This window comes from Haliaeetus albicilla, chromosome 10, assembly GCF_947461875.1.
Source record: "Haliaeetus albicilla chromosome 10, bHalAlb1.1, whole genome shotgun sequence".
Taxonomy (NCBI): domain Eukaryota; kingdom Metazoa; phylum Chordata; class Aves; order Accipitriformes; family Accipitridae; genus Haliaeetus; species Haliaeetus albicilla.
The window spans coordinates 6,892,691-6,905,421 of NC_091492.1; the positions used below are offsets into that span (position 1 = coordinate 6,892,691).

The 12,731-nt window shown below is 39.1% G+C and overlaps 1 protein-coding gene across 3 annotated transcripts in view; it reads right to left on the minus strand.

Moving 5' to 3' along the window:
* The window catches only part of WWOX (WW domain containing oxidoreductase), a 536,552-nt gene that overhangs the window by 195,473 nt on the left and 328,348 nt on the right, over positions 1-12,731 (minus strand). The gene's annotated exons all lie outside the window — the stretch shown is intronic.

Below are 12,731 nucleotides of genomic sequence, written 5' to 3' on the forward strand. Positions count from 1 at the left end.
ATTCAGTCCTGAGACAGAATGTATACACTGCTTTTTGTACAGGCCTTGGGAGAATTTTATTTTGGATGCATACCCTCTGCGTACGTCCCGTTTGCTGTGGATATCCCTACTCCTCACCCCCACTTGGGGGTCGGGTTGAGATCATTATAAACGAGCAGGAACGATGGTGGTTTAATAGTGAGGCAGAGGGTTGTCTTCTTAGACTGCACTCTCAATCTGCCAGGGAATCATTTTCTGCCGTTTGATGACAGCTTTCCAAACCGAGCTCCGTCTTGCAAGTCAAACACAGGCAAAAGCTAAACCCACAATCGCAGCCTCCAGCCATTTGGAGGGGCCAGAAACCTGTGGCACAGAGGATGTCATGAGCCACTGGGCGTAATCGGGGTCACCCCTTAAATAACAGCAGGGTGTGAGACCTCAGACTCACTGTCCCATGCCTCTACACAGCCAAACCAGTCCCGTATCCAGAAGACATCCGCAGGAGAGCACAGAAAGAAGTCACTCAGGGTGCATGCCATATGTTCCCAGCACCTCGGGGCACCCCACACCTCCTGCCACCGGTACTTGGTACTGGCACTGAAGGTACAGTCACCTTGGGAAACTGAAGGTGAAACTTCTAGTTAGGGCAGCAAAATTTTTTAGACATCTTTGCTTTAATCTCAAGAGCATCTGAAAATAGCAACAATTTTGTAGTTGCATTTCAATTGCTATTAACAGTCTGTTTCTATGTGGGGTAAGATCTTATATACTACAGAGGTAGGCTGATTTTTGTTTTTTGGGTTTTTTTTTTAAGAATCTAACACTCCACGAATGCTATATATAAACCATTGGTTTCTGATATTAAAATATTAAACAGAGGCTACACCTTAAATATCACGGACAGTTTGAATCGGATTAGATATACTCTCATCTTTTCCTTGAAGTGTTTAGCTCTGCTGCCAGGCACTCTTAAACCATGTTTTGTTCCAGAAGTAACTGCAAGAACCAAGGAGGCGTGTGAAATAACGTACTCTGTATAAAGTGCCTATCAGTTTATCAAGCTTTCAGAGCCCTTTTGAAATATGCAGTAAGCAAGCATCGCATACTACATTTATAAAATAAATGTAATATACACTAGATGCAATCTAGACTATTTTTATCTGCATTATATATCTCGCTATCTAATATAAACTACTTACATGTTATCAGATATAATTACTGAATATATTTACTATTTGGAAAAGAGTGTAGCAAAAGATAGAGAATCAAGATAAAAATGTAAGGGAATGCAAGTAATTCATTACTTTAATTGCTTCAAGAAGCTATGATGATGTTATTCTGATATTAAAATAAGTTCCTTAATTAATCAGCCAAACCTACTGACAAGGATCCTTAAACTCATTTTTACCAACAGCAATATTTTGACGAATGTATTTTATGAAAACACAGCATACATATTATAATTAATTGTAAAAAAATTTATTTACAAACTGCACTTTTATTTGCCATTATACCTTCTTAATGAAAACAGTTCTCATGACGCTATTTTACCATGACCTTTTATTGCAAAGACAACAGACAGCAACGGAACGTTTTAAATAACAAAATAAATCTGTGCTGGTAATTTTGAACACACTTCAGTTGACAAAATAACGTTGATGGCAAAAGCATGAGTAGCCCCCCTGGCTCAGGGGAAGGGACAAGTCATGAAGGCAGGGGAGAAGGGAGGGGAGAATTATTTACAGCTACAAAGATGCACTTAACTGTGATCTATCTCTTGAATTTTCTTAGCAGGACATCCGAGTGCTTTGAAACATGTCCTAATCAAAAACAAGATTAAAGAAATATGTTTATAAGCAATTCCAAATGTTTCTTGAGATCCCAAGTAAAGGACATATGAATTGTATTAGCTGAACACTTAGGACAAGAAGAGAAAAAACCCCCAAACACATGAGGAAACCTTTGTAAATGGGGTATTTTTTATTTGCCACTATGATTTTATCTCAAGATCACTAGTGAACTAATTACTCAGAGAAACTCTTCAGCACTTTGGTAAAAGAAAAATTTCTAAGGATCTCTGAGCATTCTCTGTTGAAGAAACAGCACTTTCACAAATCTTTTCCAGCGTATAGTATTGCATTGGAATTTGTGGCCTTACACAGAGGTTTTAAGTCCTCCATACAGACTTCTTCTTACAGATGGACTGCCTGGGTACATCTGGGCTTTTGGTGCCAATGACTAAGCAAAAGAAAGAGCAAGCCACAGAGTCTTAACTGGGGAGGAAGTGTCTCTTTATATATGTATATTAAAATATATATAAAAATATATATGTATAAATAAATACATAAATACATATTTTTATATATATATATATATAAAATAAAATACTCTGAAAGCAAAGCCTTAGAACCAACAGCATTTAGGATCTGATTAAAATGGGTGTGAAAACAGAGAAGCCATCAAAGAAAACATAATTTATTTCCCCATCATAGTCCAACTCTGTACACTGGACGAGCTTTTAGATTTTAACAGACTGTACAACAAGATGTTTGGGTTTTAGTCTGCAAGGCTGTTCCACTGATACTGCTACACTTGTTTTTATATTGGGTCCTATATTTTTCTTCTAAAAAGTTTCTATAAATAATAAAAGTGAAAACACTTTTAGTTTACGAAAGGATTGTTCTTAGTACAGAGTGTTGTCTGCTACTCACTCAGCGGAGCTCTATTAAAACGCCACAATTTGGCTTCAGAAATAAGAGGAGAAAAACCTTGCTGCACCTCAAAAGTGCGCAAGCTTTGAGCTGTGTCAAAGACCTTTGAACAAGCTTTATAAATGACATCCATATTTGTCCATTTTTGACTTAAATTGCTTTTGGTTCAACTGCATGCAGCACTGAATTGCCTTGATGCAATGTCATATGGAATGACATAAAACACAGAAAAAAGCAAGTTGCTGGCTAGGATTAGGAAATAAAGGAGTCACGGCCCTCGTTCACTTCAGTAAATGTTGGAGGAAATGAAAATGAAACTTCTGTTAAGAGGTAATCTCTCCGAAGCTCGATAAGAGCAGGTGACATTTTATAAGTCTCAAGTTTTTCATGTTATATTTTGCAGGTACAATGAAACAATTTACATACAGTCCAAGATTGCTCGTGTTCCTTTACTCTTTTTCAGAGTAAAGAGACACATTCTGCAATTCATTAGGTTCTTATTGTGCAACCTGAGGTTTAAATCCAGTTTTACTCCTGAGCACGGAATCTCCCTCACCATCTCTTTCACGCAGCAAAGGCAAAGGTGAATGTCAGCATTTGGGAGGGATGTTTTCACCTGCCTCAATCCTCTTCCTATCAGTGGCATAAGCATTTATTTCAGCTTGTAAATAGGCATTTCATACACTTAAATGCCGTGCTAGTTGCTTAAATACAGAACCGGGCATCCAATTTTCATTTCCCAGCTTTGAAACTGAGCTTTTTATTAGCATTTCTCTGTCTTTTACCCTTGACTTTGACAATTGCCCTCATAGAACCTCAGAGACATTTGTACTCCCCTGTGACTTTTCTCATCCTCTAGATACCAGCCTCCCCTGCCCTTCTTATGGCTCCTGTTTCAGCCTCTCACCCCCTGGACTCCCGCATGCCACCAGCACAGGCAAACAAGCATTTGGGCAGCCATACCTCTCCCAGCAGCGTATTTGGAGTAACGGAACCCAGGTGCATCCCAAAGTGCTGTCCCTAGGACTGTCCAGAATGCACCACAGTGCAGAAGCACTTGCAGGACTTCTCCTCTCACGCAGTTATTTCACTTGTGTCAGTCCTGCTGTTGCACCCAAACTCAACCCTGTACCAGTCAGCAGGAAAACCTTCCCGGATTATTCTTCCTTCACCGCTAAACCACTTCTCCCACTGTATCACAGGTATTTAAATGTTGTGGACAAATTATTCTCAGACATGTATAACATTTGCAAGTGCAACTGCTAACTTACATGACATCCATCTTTCAATGTATCCTGTAAAAAATCCTGATGTTCAAAAGTCCCACAATGCAACTGAAAAGGTCGTATAGTTTTCTGCATATATTTTGATGACATCAGATGGGAATGTCTCTTGTGAATCTGAGCCTGAGGGACCTATTAAGAGCACTTGTAATTTGGATGCTGACTGTTTGCATGGATCGAGTTGCGGCAGTTCACATCTTTCACCTTTTATGCAAATAAAAATAAGTCAAGAGTTTATTCATTGAAATAGAAGTAGCACCCACAATTTAGGCATTTTTTAAAAGCATCAATGTCTTGTTATGCACAGAAGTATCTATTTCCATGAACTCCTGGGAGGTTTTATGGTTTTTATTCATCAATAAAATATTCAAATATTCAATTTTTAATTAATTTTGCTGTTTAAGAATATCTTCAGAATAACATTGAAGTACATTATATAGAATGCGTATTAAAGCTAGAGCTAGCTAATAATTTAAAAGAAGTTTATCATCACGTGCATTCTTTTACAGATAACCTCATATTACCTAGAAATTGCTGTAATTCCCACATGAGTATCACTTAGTTACTTTTTATTTATATTAAGATAAAATCAAGAAAATTTAGTTGGGATAAGCTTACAAGCTAACATTGCTTCCTTATTCGTTAAATATCTTTGTAATAGTCCGTGGCTTCCTAAACCTTTACAAACATCACCGGATTCGCATTTCTCTGCTCTCAGGACTGGGATAGGTAGGTAAGGTTAAGTCCTATAAAAAGAGGGAGAGCTAGGTTGGAGTCACATTTTTTTAAAAGCACAGAGGCTGAATCCTGTAAAAGACACTGAGAAAGAGACGCAAAACTAGAACCTTCACCTCTTCCTCATTACCATGTACTGATTATATTGGAAGTGCAGCAGTTTTTAAGGAAGAAAACGTTTTCAAGCCAGACAGATTAAAATATTTTCATTCAAACAGGGCAGCTCACTTTTTTTTTTTTTCCCCCTGAGAGTAGAAAGGCAGAATTTGGAATCATTCTAATATCTCAGCGTGCATGTTTTCAAATTAGCCTGAGTAAGAATTCATGCAAGTTTCATCACAAGTGGCAGATGTAGCAGTTTTCAGTTGCTCTGGAAAGTTTGGCCTCTGCTTCCTATAAAGCAGACATGAGGTTAACAGGAGAATGAGGACATTATTAATTTCCAGCATAAGGACCTACATTCAGTGCCTCTAAAAGGGTGACTATGGGCTGCACAAATGATTTTTTAATAAATGCAGATATTTACATTATTATATTATTATAATAGCAAGAGGCTTGTTGAAGGAGATAGAACATTTGTAACAATTTGAGTGAACACAAATGAAAACTAATGTTCATATTCCAGCAGTTTCTTTTTGGTAGTTTTTATACCGTTATGCTAATATTAAAATAGTCAGCCTGACTTTACTTCAGTCAAGACTGATACCTGTAAGAAATTCAAGAAGAAAAAAATTAAACACTACAATGCAATGTAGTGTAACCATACATATTGCACACAATGAAATATGGATAATTTTTTGGAGCTTAATAAATATCTTCAATAGAATGACTGATTTGCAGGAGTCAGTAAATATCCTTAGTCCGATATTTAAAATGGCAATGTCTTCAACACCTAATAAGAGTTTTATCAAAGAAAAGTATATTAAATTTATGTATTAAATGAATGTCTCAAAGAGACAAGCAGTTCAGATTTGATCACATGTATTTTATTAGATAGAGCCACAGCTTTGTACATCTGCGTATTCAACAGCGGGATTAAGCTAATGCTGTGAATGAAAACCAAATGAACCCATCGCTTTGTTTCTGTGAAAATGTATGTCTTTTATATTGATATTCTATTTCTAAGACCACGAGTAGCAGTTTTTAGTGACGAAAGCCCATCTTCCCCAGCTGAGCTGGTAAGCTGGTCCATGTGCGGGAAGAGGCGGCAGGCGATGGGGAAGCTGTGCAGCCACCAGACGCTGCAGCCCCTTACGAAGCCCAAAGCTCTCACAGATGTCTCTGTGCACTCAGGGAGAAATGTAACGTGGCGACGTAGCCAGAGAGTTTTGCTAGAAGAGAGGTGCGTGTGCCCAAGGCTGGCACAGTGCTCCCTCTCACCCACCGACAAGCATTGCCTGTGCCTTTACCCTCAGCTCCGCAGGGGAAAACAGAGTTGCTCCATGCCGACTACAGCAGTTGGAGATTTTTCTTTAACCTGACCTCTAGCAAGGGGTGCTTAATTTAAAGCAGACATCTCCCAGGTACTGCTCAAGGATCCCGTGTCTGAAGTGAGACCTGTGTGAGTGCATGCAAACTAGGAACTGAACAGTGACGCACAGATTTGCGCCTAGGAAAAAAAAAGTATCAAATGTAGACTTCCTTCTGAAAGCATGACTGCTGCAAGTGAAAACTAAGGACAATAGAAGTTCATAAACTAGTCTCAACTCAAACAAAAAGCAGTGGGATTTTGCATATCTATAACTGTGCGCTCTTCTTCCCCTGTGGTAAGCATATGGTTGCATTCAAACTCGGGACATTTTTGTCCTAGCTATGTCACAGATTTCAGGAATGGCTTTGCATAAGTCACTTGGCCTTTGTTCAGTTTGAACGCTGCAGAAAAAGCTAGCCTAGTGCATTTATTTTTCTCTTTTTGCAGCAGGGAAATACAATACTCAGACCAGCATAATAATTTATGTATCAAGCAGATGTGAAAAAGACAAGATCACAACCTTTACATCCAAATCCTGTTCCAATAATACTACTAACATCCCATCCAACATACTTGCTTCAGTACAGTGATACATTTGTTTGCAATGATTGTTACATTGCTTTTGATTAATAATTAAAGAAAGATGCCTAACCCAGGAGGAAATCTTAGGGAATGACAGAAACATCCATTTATGATGGCAAGGAGGTAAAGTAGTACAGCAGTCCCAAGAGATCAGCCACAGCTCAGATGTTACCTCCAATACATGCTGATGCCATCCTGCACTGTCAAATAAAACTGAACAGCACAATAGAGATATGTGACCAAAACTGTCAGCACCGATAGGTATTGCAGAAATTGTATTAGGAAAATGGATGTACTAAGATTCAATTTTTGGATTGTATACAGGTTTAATTTGGCGACCTTGTAGGTCTCCTGGTGGAAGAAGGGAGAGATCCCACAGTATTTAAAGAAAAAGAAAAGAATAATCCATTTTCTGGCAATGCATATTTATCCCTTTATTTGCAATCCAGCTGACTGAAGATAAAAACTAGCCTGTACAACACGATGCCTCTTTGTTTCAGTTATCCCTTCTTCTTGCACATAATGACCAGAATCACTGCTTGTGATTCCTCTGCGCTCGTGCAGGGGGAGGAAAGGGAAACTCTCATTTACAATTTTATGATAATGACATAACGCCAATAAGTCTGTGGGCACCAATGCATTTCCCTGCCCCAAGACATCAAAAAAACTTGACAACTAAGTCCACAGGTGAAACGGATGCAAATTTAATTGCTACTTATTATTACGTTGGACCTTAGGCATACTTGCGCTTCACTTGAATCATATCTACAGGTTCTGAAGGTCTTCCTACTGAGGCTATAGGTAGACAGTTTTATCTGCATAAAGACTAAGGTTACCACCCGCTACCTCTCATGAACAACGCACCTCCTCCAGTTGCTCATCACTGCCTTCCTGCCTTTTCCCTTCATCCTAGGCGGCCACCCCCACGGTCTACCAACAGAAAAGCTGGCAATAGAAAACTCTCCAATTCATTTCAGTCTCCCGGGTTAGAATAAACTTAGTCTGAGCTAGCACTCCCACCTCAGCCTGCAGTGCTTGACGGGGTTCAGCCCCCCCAGGAGGGAGCAGGGCAGCGAGGGAGGGGGCATTTGAGAGGGAGTGAGAAGCGTATTTGCAATCCTGGATCTAGTCTGTCCACAGCCTTCAAGGGCACTGATGTTACAGCGAACAAAACTTTAAACCTTTCTAAACACATTCATCATACAGGTAGGCTGCGTTTTCCAATTTGGTGTGATATATGAACCTAGGATTAATCAGCATGCATTGGGAAAAAAAAAATATAATCAAACATGTCAAAATTATTTCAACCACCTGCACAATATCTCTTGATTGTCAAAATACATCTCCCAGCTGACAAATGCTAACAAGGTTTCGCATTAGAAAAAACGTGCTGTTGATGGACTTAAATCGTACTGTCCGTTATGTACTGCTGTCGCCTTTTTTCACAAGACCACTTAAGCAACAAAGTGATAATACAGTGTAGAAGAACCAAATTTATCACACTTCACCACAGCCTTCTACACTAACGTGCGACAGAACAATACAGGAGGCTCAAGCGCAGCTTCCTTCTGAGTGATCTTTCAATACTTTCACTGCACTACTTCTTGTGCAGTTTCTGTCAATGACTTTCAGAGGGAAAAAGATGCTCCCTCTTCCCCTACCATTCCACGGACACTTGCACTAGCACATACGGCGGCACAGCAAATGCACCGGGGAATTAAAAGTCAACACAGGGCTCTCTGCTAGTTCATACATTGTTTTCAACAAGACTGCAGAGGTGAACCTGAAGGTAGCTTTTGGCTTTGGAATCAGAATTTAGGTTATTTATTTATTTGCAATGATAGTGATGGAAGACCCAGAGGACGGCTGCTCATTCCCCTTTACTACGGTCTGTTAGCTCCAAACACAGCAAACAGCCAGCAGACACACTTTGCCCTCTACAGCAAGCCTGGGTAACACTGATGTGCGCAGACCTTTTGAGAAGGAAAGTATAGTTTGGAAGTAGCCTTTGAAATACGTATCATACAGACTGTGTGTCCCGTAAGACACGATACTGAGTCCTCATTGACTTCCGAAGCTATTGCAATTTACAGCTCTGCAGTGTCACGTATGCATCCCCTTGAAGTCCACTAAACACATTATTACAGGATAAACTTACAACGCAGTAGCTTCAAATCATAGTACATTTGTTAAGAGCTGTTACTGCTATAACCTTAATCACAATCATCACAGCTGGCTATAATTATCTGTACAGACCAAGGAGAAAGATGGCAGTGATGAACTAGGAAAGATGACAAATAAAACTCACAACAGCAGTAAATATCCCATTCTGGTGTTACACAGAATGGCTAAACAAAACGCTTATCAGCATTTAGTCATGTTTCATTTATTTCCTTTTAAAAGTACTATAAAATTATTTGTAAAATTGCTACGAATGAAAGGATGAAACTTCATACAAGATTTTTAGCCTTGGAACACCATTTTGCAAAATGTCCTTAAAAACAAACTATGGGAATGTAGCCGTCCTGGGATCTCTTCTGTTTAGTGATGTTGGCTATGTTGTGTTTCTGAGTGGAAAAACACAAGCCCTTTTGGAACAATGTGTTTTAGAAGGAGGTGGAATAGAGGTCAAATTTAAACAAAAAAAAGAATAAAAAAACATTAAGAATGCAATTCTGTATTTAAAAGCTTTTGCTTTCCAGTGCAGTTTGCAATTCTGTATGTTCACTTGATTTTTAATATCTTTATAATCAACAAATGATTAAAACTGGCTACCGTGTACTGCATGTCCTGTTCCTATAACACTTTTATGCACGATCCGCACTTATTTATATTAACAGTGTTGAGTCCATATGGCAGAACCTGCCTGGCACTTTACAATTCTTTATTGGCTCCTTGGTTATTAATATTTTCATATTCATGGATATTTTCAACCTTTTATAGAATTATGACATTAACAGAGAACTAGATATAAAGTCTATAAATGTAATACTTAAGTTCTGACTTATAATGGGCAAACCCAAAGCATTTCAAAGTCATTCTTATGTGTCTCGATTTTTCTAGCCAACTGCAGCCTATTTATTTAAGTTTATGCAACCTCCCAGGACCCTGACAATGACTAAGCACAATAGGGACAGTTAAGAAGGGCGTAGGTAGAAAATTAACTCTGATTTTGCTTATTTTTGTTAGTTTAAGGCAGAACCTTCACCTTATTTTAATGCATTCTTATTCCTTACCTCACAATTCAGATAGAATGAAGATATAATAACATGATAATCGAGTGCCTTCACAGAGCCCACCAGTGCATTACAACTCCAACATGCAGAATGCAAACATCTGCTGGCATCATTAAACCATTTCTATACTCTACATACCAAGACTTGACCCTGTGACCATTTCTACCATTAGATTTGAATGACCTCAGCAAAAGAGCTGAAAGGCCAGAGTATTAATTCACAGAACCACAAGCTCAATTTAAGATTTAATTTGAGATAACTAAGAGCAACTGAAAGTGTATTCAAACTTATAAGTGCGGAATGAAAGATCTTACCCTGTTTTTCAAGTTAAATATAAATTCAATTATTTTTAACAGATTTATTCACAACTTTACAAACAAGGCCAGGGTCCTTTTAGCATACCTCCAGCTTAATATCTGGCAATATGATGCTTCTGTTCAGCCATTTTTTTTTCTAATTTATGAATGCTTTTCCTACAGGGATTTTTCTGCATTCTGATTATATCCCTAAGGAGAAAAATGCTTCATTTATGAGCTATTCCCACCATACAGCTTTGAAATGCTCACTTTTATTCTAACTTAAATTAGCTAAAAGCCTGTTTGTTCAATCACGATGGTTTTACATCTAAAATCTTAACATGACAATTAAAATATCTGAAAAGTCTACTATGCAGTGCATAACGAATTATACAGCGTTGAAGATCTTTCTTCTTCCGGATCTTTGGTATGTTTTACAGTGCAGGTTGTATAGACACATTATGCAGGTACATATGCACACACTTCATGCATATTACCACACATCTGCAGAACTTTATAAAGGACAGAAACACAGAGACAGCTGTGTGCCAGCTCCGGTCGGTGTCCCTTCATGTCACCTGCTCTCTGAGCCCGACACATCTCCTGAAGATTCATCCTGATATCCTAATCCTAAATCTGTTCCATTCATCCACTTTTTTTCATGTTTAAATTGTCCTGCTTATTACATCAGCTGTCTCTTGCGTTGGGAAATCGTGGTGCTGGGATTACACATGAATCATTTCGCTGGCCGGGGTGCAGGATAAGCACATTTGTCATGACAGCTGAAGTCATGGGTGACTTTATGGTGCTCGCTCCCATCGTGCCGGAGCGCTACTCTGGGGAGAAGGCAAGGCAGGCAGGCAGGCACACAATAACACAAGCCTTCCCGTCGAAGAGATCGTCCCACGTTCGTAGGACGGACACAAATACCTTCCACCAGAACACTCGGCTCGGCTGAGGAGCTCTGGCTGGACTTTGCCACTGCAGGACAGCGCAAGATGAAGATTTCATCCTTCGGTGCTTTGTCACCTCCATGCCATCCCCAAGTTTGCTATGGGACAATGCTATATAAACTCTTGAATCACATCGTTTCTTATTTCATAACCAAAAGTAGCTACAGAAATGATATAGCTATGGCTACCCTGCCCTCAAAGCTAGTTTTATATCATATTTTAAAATCACTGTTCTTAAGCCAAGCGTTTTGCAGATGAGCAACTACACATCCTGGTGAGCCTTATTTACGCCTGACTTTAGTCTAGGACACAACAGAATATAATGCGATGTACATTAGGAGATTTGAAATCACCTATGGAAAATCAGGCATTTTGCTGGAGTGAGAGGGAATCTTCACAAAATTACAATGACTTGTTAGTTCTGTGCGAAAATATTTTCTGAATGATGAGGACACAATACACATGGAGTAAAAACTAAAAAAGCACAGCCGAAATCACAGCTCCCTAGTGTCGCCAAGGTGAGTATAACGTAGGCCTGTTTAACACAGAAATACTGCACAGATTTTTCAAACAAAGAGCTTCCCATTGTTTGAAGACCGCAATCAAGATGTAAGGGGTCGGGCACACTGCTTGCTTATCTGAGGGGAAAAGAAAAACAGGTATGCAGATCGCTTTAGCACAATATCATATGTAGCATATCCTACTTCTTCTTTTTCCCTGCCTTCTCCCTTACACCTCTCTGTTTTTGAAGAAAAAACATTTATCACTTTGCTCCTAGGTGCAAAAAGTGACTACGGCTAGGTAGGGCAGGTTAAAATTTTCTTTGACTCCTCAGCACATTTGTCATGCAGGCTGTCTGCCTGCCGAGGAAACCTTTTCACCTCTGGCTTATTGTGAAGACATACCCCATGAGAAAGGAATAAGGTGAAAAATGATGATGTCACTAGGTTGTTGCAAGGTTAGCACACCCTTAAATGGAGTAATGGTAAACGAAGCAGCTGCTCGGCTCCATACGTACATGACATTCATCCTCCCATCCTATAAAAGTGCAGGACTCAGTGAGGACTGAACACGAACTACTTGTTGACATAATTAGTGCTGGCTCAAGGGCTCTTTTTAATAGCCAAGTTGGCTGTATTTTGCAAGCTTTCATTGGCAAAATTCAAGTAAAGTTCAGCCAAGTTCTGTATCTATTTTGTTTTGTGTCTTATGTGTTTCCCAACTTGGAAGAAAGAACCAAAATATTCTGGTAGCTTTTCAGTTTCATGGTTGTTGGTATTTCAAGATTATATTAGCTTTTAAAATATACAAACATTTTGGGGAAGTGTAACACACTAGAAGGCGATAGAGATTATAAACTCACAAGAAAAAAATACAGGCATAAGATTAATTAATGAGTCTTGGCTTGTTAATATCTCAATAGCAGACTTTTTGCATATAGGATGAGGCTTTGAATCTGTTGTCCCTTGAGTTTTCCTCTAACCA